At 37.2% G+C, this 6764-nt stretch overlaps 1 non-coding gene and 1 pseudogene across 1 annotated transcript; both read left to right on the top strand.

Moving 5' to 3' along the window:
- The first annotated feature begins 1610 nt into the window (after positions 1-1610).
- Positions 1611-2207, top strand: LOC118832042 (annotated as a pseudogene).
- A 3758-nt stretch (positions 2208-5965) lies between these two features.
- LOC118832446 lies at positions 5966-6092 on the top strand. Its single transcript, XR_005009206.1, has one exon. It is a non-coding gene; the product is annotated as a U6atac minor spliceosomal RNA (small nuclear RNA).
- The last annotated feature ends 672 nt before the right edge of the window (positions 6093-6764 follow it).

Genomic DNA, 6764 nt, shown 5'->3' with positions numbered 1-6764 from the left:
CTGTGGATTTTCAAGACAGCATCAAACCTTAGCAGGATGTTCTTGAATGGTTTGAGAGAAAAAAGACTTGTGAAAGTAGAATTAATGGTTTGCACAACAGAACTAATCAGCAGAATAGAAAAAGGCCATGAATCAAAGAATAGAACTACAGAATAAACAGAAAGGGATGGGAATAATCAAGAGAATAAGAAAATAAAATCTCTTTTGCAAAAGATGTAGAAAGTAAAACTTAAAAATTAACAAAAGAAGTTGAAGGAGAGGAGAGGAAGCACTTGACTACTTAAAGGAGAGGGGGAATAAGTAGAGAAAAATTAAATAACTAGATAAAAGGAAAAAGGAACTAATAAGTTAGGCAAAACCCCAAAACTAGGGAGAGGGATAACAAACAGGAGGGTAAGAATCTTAAGAATGAGCAGGAGAGACAGTAGGAATAAGGTTACCCTAAAGATTGTTACATGCTGTGTTTCAGGGTCACATTACATCACTAAAGTAATTGTGGTATTAAAAAGATGCATCTTTATTTCAGAGAGAAGCTTGGGTTTATTAAAATCACTGCGTAATTTCCCAAATGCAATCCAGCCTTCTTCTTCCTCCTATTCTGTTCCAGGATTGGTTTTTTCCCATCTGTAGTCCCTGTCCAAGTTTTATGTACTAATAGAACAGTTCTATGTGTTTCTCATTCAACTAAATATTATGGGGTTGAACAATAGGTATTCTTCATTCGGTTTGTCCTGTGTGACGAGTTAAGCCAAACTTTTGAAATTATTTAGTTTATTTACAGGCATTGAAATGTTCCAGGACTTGACAGAATCAGGGTTTGATATGTCATAAAAAACAAGAACATCTATAGAAACTTACCATCTATGGGGAATTCCTCTTGGATTCTGCATTAAACATCTTCCATGACAATTGAAACCACTTTTAGAAAGCATGTCTCCCTACTTTATGTATCACTTGATATTAATAGTTGGAGGGCAATCGAAGTTATCAGTGCTATTGCATCTATTTGCCTCATGTTATATATGGTTCATCCTATGCCATTTGGAATCTATCCTGGCACTCTCTGGATATGTCATCATACCCTAAAAGTAGGTCTTAAATTCAAACAAGTGCAGCTTCTTAACACTGTGGCATAGTCCTAATATGTTGGGAAGTGGTTTTTTAAATATATAACAAACTCAATGTTGATAATAATGATATTAAATAAATAAAAGTAAAAGTAAAATTAATTCCCTGACAAAAACAATTATTGGAGGGTTTTTTTTACTTCAGAAAGCATGTTTTTGCTTGATTCTGTGTTTTCCTCATAGATTTCTTTACAATCCCAGTTATTCCCTTCATGTTTCATTCTTTAACTCCTAACTCAAAACCTCTTTCCTCTTTTCCTAATCATTCCTCAGAATGGCTTCTTTTGACATTACTCCCACCATTTGACCTGAACATTATCAAACATGGCTAGATTTCCCTAGAAGTTTCATGGCCCTGCTATGGGGAAAAAGCAAAGAAATTCTCAGTAAGGCCTAACCAGCTGAAAGATTTTCATTGTATAATCTGTTTCAAAAGAAGAATCAAGAAAATCGTTGAGAGAACAAGGAGGAGGAAGGAGAGAAATGGCATCCACAGACTATAGTACCTACGGTCAAGCTATAGCCTAGCAGAGTTACAGTGCTTATGCAGCCCAGCCAGCTCAAGCATATGCACAGACCACCCAGGCATACGGGCAACAAAGTTATGGACCTACGAGCAACCTACTGATATCAGCTATACACAGGCTCAGACAACCGCAACACATGGGCAGACTGTACATGGAATCTCTTACGGACAGCCTCCAACATGTTATATACTACACCAACTGCACCTCAAGTTTAGAGTCAGCCTATCCAGGGATATGGGATAGGAGCCCACAATACCACCAGTGCCACAGTTATGATCACCCAGGCATCCTACACAGCACAGTCTGCATATGGTACCTAGCCTTGCTTACCCCACCCATGGCAGCAGTGAGATCCCAGGATGGTAGCAAATCTGCTGAGACTAGTAAGCCTCAATCTAGTACAGCAGCCTACAGCCAGGCCAGCCCAGGATATGGACAGAGCAACTACAGTTGCCCACAGGTGCCTTGCATCCAAATTAAGTACATTCAAGGAAAAAGTTTCTCTCTCTTCTTCCCTCCTTCAAAGATTCTTCATGATACCCTGACAGCATAATCATTTGCTATTCTCTTCTCATTAAGCATGCTTGTGGACACAGGCATCTCTGTTTTTGTCTTATTTCAATAAAAATTATTGACTCAAGTTTTACAATGAATGGCTCTGATATAACTGATTGTCCTCCTGGTGTGTAATAATAGTCATAAAAAGAAATGCTAGATACAAGGAGACAAGACGAGAAAGTAGGCAGAAATTGGAATCTTCAAGGGAAACTGTTTAGCATTTATAACTTCCATAAACTTAACCTTGTATTTGGCAGGCACTTTATAGTTTTCCAATTTACTTTTTAATTGAGTCTTTTTGTTAGCCACGTTTTGGAGCTATAATTCAAAGTCTTCTTTCAAAACCATACCACTTTAATTTACTTCAATTGATCTCTGCTTATATTTATTATTCCAGTGCTCAACATATATCGCTTTCCATTTGGTCAACTCCAAATGCAATTTACCATGCATCAAACTACTAACAAAGCAGATCCACATTAGTTAATATTTTATGTGAAGTGATCTCTCCACTTTCATGGTCAGTCCTGATCTTTGTTGCTAACCATATTATGTAAGTCATCAAGGCAGCGTGGCACCACTGAACTTATTTATCTGCCTGCCTATCAAGTTTAGCTGCACAAGTATAGAGCGATTTAAGGAGAATAGAGGCATCAGCATCCAGTTATATCATCTCCACTCTAGGAATAACAGCAAACTTGCAACTTAACATTTAAATAGATATCATTAATTATGTATAAGATAGTGTGAGGGAAGAAGGATGGAAGGAAGGAAGGAAGGAAGGAAGGAAGGAAGGAAGGAAGGAAGGAAGGAAGGAAGGAAGGAAGGAATGAAGGAAGGAAGGAAGGAAGGAAGGAAGGAAGGAAGGAAGGAAGGAAGGAAGGAAGGAAACAAAGGAAGAAAGAAAGAGAAGGAAAGGAAGAAAGAGAAGGAAGGAAGGAAGGATGAAATGAAGAAAGAAGGAAGAATTTACTTGTCACCTATTGTGTGCCAGGCACTATGCTAAGCATTTACAAATATCTCAGTTGATCCTCACAACAACTCTGGAAGATTGATGCTATCATTATCTCCATTTTACATTTGAGGAATCTGAGGCAGAGAGTAGTTAAGTGCCAAGGGTCACATAGCTAGTAAGTGTCTAAGGCTGTATTTAAACTCAGGCCTTCCTGACTATGGGCCCGATGTTCTATCCTCTACGTCACCTGGCCTGCCATTAGCTCCTGAAAGGGATTCAAAGATCGAACTCGCCCAAAAGAAGTTTAAAATCTAGAACTCAGAAAATAAAATTCACTGAACTAAAAAAAGATAGATGGGCAGATCTTCTGTTGGGAAAATCAAGAAGGGCAATGAATCTGAGCCTGAAAAGATGAGTAAAAAGTCAACTCAACTAGCAGTGATGGGGGGGAGGAAGAAGGAGCGGCTTTAGCAAAAGTACACAACTGGGAAAATTCAAGAAATATTTGTAAAGTTTCAAGTAAAGACTGCTTTTGTAGGCATGTGAAGCCATGTGGAAGGAGTTAAGTATAAGATAAAATTTATTCTTCCTTTCCATGATGGCTATGTGGGGAAGGCTGGAAGCAATGCTGTAAGAAGAATGAGTGGGAAGCAACACTGCTGTTGGTGGATCTCTTAGACTCAGTGTCCTCTAGGAAGACTGGTCTCCTCAGTGTTCTCTTTATTCCTCAATGCTCAAAATAATGTATGTAGATCATTGCCACAAAGAGTTCATAAAGATGAAAGAGCAGGCATGTGGGTCTGCAATTTCTGAGTCTTTATTATACTCTTATAAATGAAACACTATCCATGTTGTTTTTCCCATTCTCTTTAAATCTTCATCTTTTTGAGATCTCTTATAGATTGATACCCTGCGTGCAATTAAAATTGTGATATCTCCAGCAGAGATGTCTTCAGCATGTATTTGGCCAAGTTCAAGTGTGTTTTTTTCTCTGACTTCATCTTCTTAAGTGCTGTTGGCACTTCTTCACATCAAAAATGGGGGTGGTACAGTCCAAACATCACAGTTCCACTAAAATAATAAAAATAGATAACTATAATTGCCAGAAATATTATGTATCTTGTGTCTATTTTTTCCTCCTTTCAGATTCATTTGCAAAAGTTCTCAGTATAATGCAGCTTAGCTGCTTCTGATACTGAATTCTGTAAAGGCTTTCATTCTATTTTGTGACATCTGAGGAGGTAGCAATAATAATAACTGGCATTTGCATCATGCTTTAAGGTTTGCAACATGCTTTATAAATTTTATCTAATTTTATCCTCAAAATAACCTTGTGAGATAGGTGCTATTATTATCCCCATTTCGCAGATAAGGGAACTGAAGCAGGTAGAGATTCCCAAGCAGTTATCTGTTAAAAGTGGAATTTGAACTCAGATCTTCAGAAATCAAACTCTCTAGCCACTGCACCAAGGTACCTCTCCTATAGAAGTAAACATATCTTTCTATAGAAGGGATTTTTGTTTTTATTTGTTACACTGGACCATTTAATAAAAAGGACCCTTTAATGAGAAAGTATTATCACTGCTAGCTGGAAAGAACTACAATAGGCCGTGAATACAAACACACACAGTTATTGCATCTCTTTTCTATTTACAGCATTCCTATTAAAAAGGAAGGACTTAAACACTGTTCTTTCCCTTTTTCTAGATTTATCAACTAAGGCTGAATTGGTATGTGGCACACCTTTTGAGCAACATAATTACAGTCCAGATTCAAATCTCCTAGCTACCACCTTAATTCTTTCAACTTTTTAAGGTCTCCTTGGATAATGGTTCTGTTGTTCAATACACTGATTGTCCTTCCCAACCTTCCAAATTAATGACTATGGCATTATCATCATCAGGTGCTTGGATACAGCTAGTGTGGAGAAATAGTGGGCAAAACTCGGCTTGGGCATAGAAAGTTGCAGTGAAGTATCCAAGACATTAACAAATATTTTCTCTTCTCCATGTTTGACAAATCTTTTCCATTCTGAAGATCATATTCCTTGATATAGAATATAAACTTCTTGAACACAAGAAAAATTTTATTTTTATTTTTGTATCCTACACCTAGCACAGCATCTGGCTCCATCCTCTAGTAGATTCTTATTAAGTATGTACTAGTTAAATGATTGATTTGCTAACTAAATTATTCTATTTCTGCTCTTTGTCCCTCCCTTGTGTACGCTCTTACTCTTCCTTCTCCTTTCTGCCTTCTACTTTTCTTCCTTAGCATCTAATTTCCCTCTTTTGTCCCTCCTGTTCTATAAATGACACATCTCAACTTTGTGCTGCAGTTGCATGAGTGAGAAATGGGTGGAATAAAAAACAGAGGAAGTACTCTGACATGACAAACCATGTTATGCCTAAATTTCTTCTTTACATACAGTGCCTGCATGAGGCAAAATTGGGAGGAAGGTAAGGCTCCAACCATTTTCATTGTAGCTAACCTACCTTTGTTCTTTTCTCACCTTTATTTTGCTTTCTCACCTTTTCTGCCTTAGTCTGGTACCTAATACCCTTGACGTTTTGTTGTTTTTTAAATCTCCTCCCCTTTATCTAAGCCTGCTGTTGAGAAAAAACATAAACTCTATTATTTCCACCATTTTATGAATGTAAGCCAACATATGTGCTAGGATATTCACATTTTAACTCTTATCACTAGTTAGGAAATACATGGCTTCATCTCTTCTTAAAGAAATGTCTGGCATAACTGAGAAAGTAGCATTGGAAAGAAGGCAGGAGAAACTTCTTCCTTTGTTGTATGAAAGGAGAAGATAAAATCCCCTTGTGAAGATGGAAAAAGGCCCTAGTGGCCTTTACAATACATATAGCATTCATATAGTTAAGGCATTGCTCCCTATTCTGTGGCATCCTTCTTTTTAAAGTCAGCTGATAGCGTAGTATAGAACACTGAACCTGGAGTTAGGAAGACCTGAGTTCAAATTTGACCTCAGACATTTACTAGCTGTGTAGGCAAGTCACTTAATTTCTGTTTACCTTTGTTTCCTCACTTGTAAATGTAAAATAATAGCACCTACCTCTCAGGGTTGTTTTGAGGATCAAATGAGATCATATTTATTAAAAAAGACTTAGCACAGTATCTGGCACTTAGTAGGTTCTATATAAATGTTTATTCTCCTTCCCTTTTCCCTCTTGCCCCTGAAATCATATCACATCTACAAACCCAGCCCAGTCTATATGCAAAACCCTTTGACATCCAAAGAGTATCTATGAGCTTTGTTGTGAATCAACACTAGAGACTTAAGCCCTAAAGACCTAAATGTACGTTTTGTGCTGTCGTTATAACAAAATTAGAAAAGAGGTTTCTTTATATTATCATAGTACTTGCAAAGAAAAAGGCTTGCTTTTCCTCCACTTGCACAGGTATGTATTTAATTCTTCCTTTTCTCAGTTGATACATTTCTGTGAAATATTAATATTGCAAATGCAAATAGCACTCCAAATTTTGCCAACTATATGTAGTCGTCATAAATTGAAATCCATGGTTTCCATATTTAAAACCATCAGGAAAGAGCCTTCATTAGAATTCATT

The sequence above is a fragment of the Trichosurus vulpecula genome, chromosome 9 (assembly GCF_011100635.1).
Source record: "Trichosurus vulpecula isolate mTriVul1 chromosome 9, mTriVul1.pri, whole genome shotgun sequence".
NCBI lineage: Eukaryota > Metazoa > Chordata > Mammalia > Diprotodontia > Phalangeridae > Trichosurus > Trichosurus vulpecula.
Note: the sequence above shows the minus strand (reverse complement) of the source record. Positions and strands in the feature narration are given on the sequence as shown.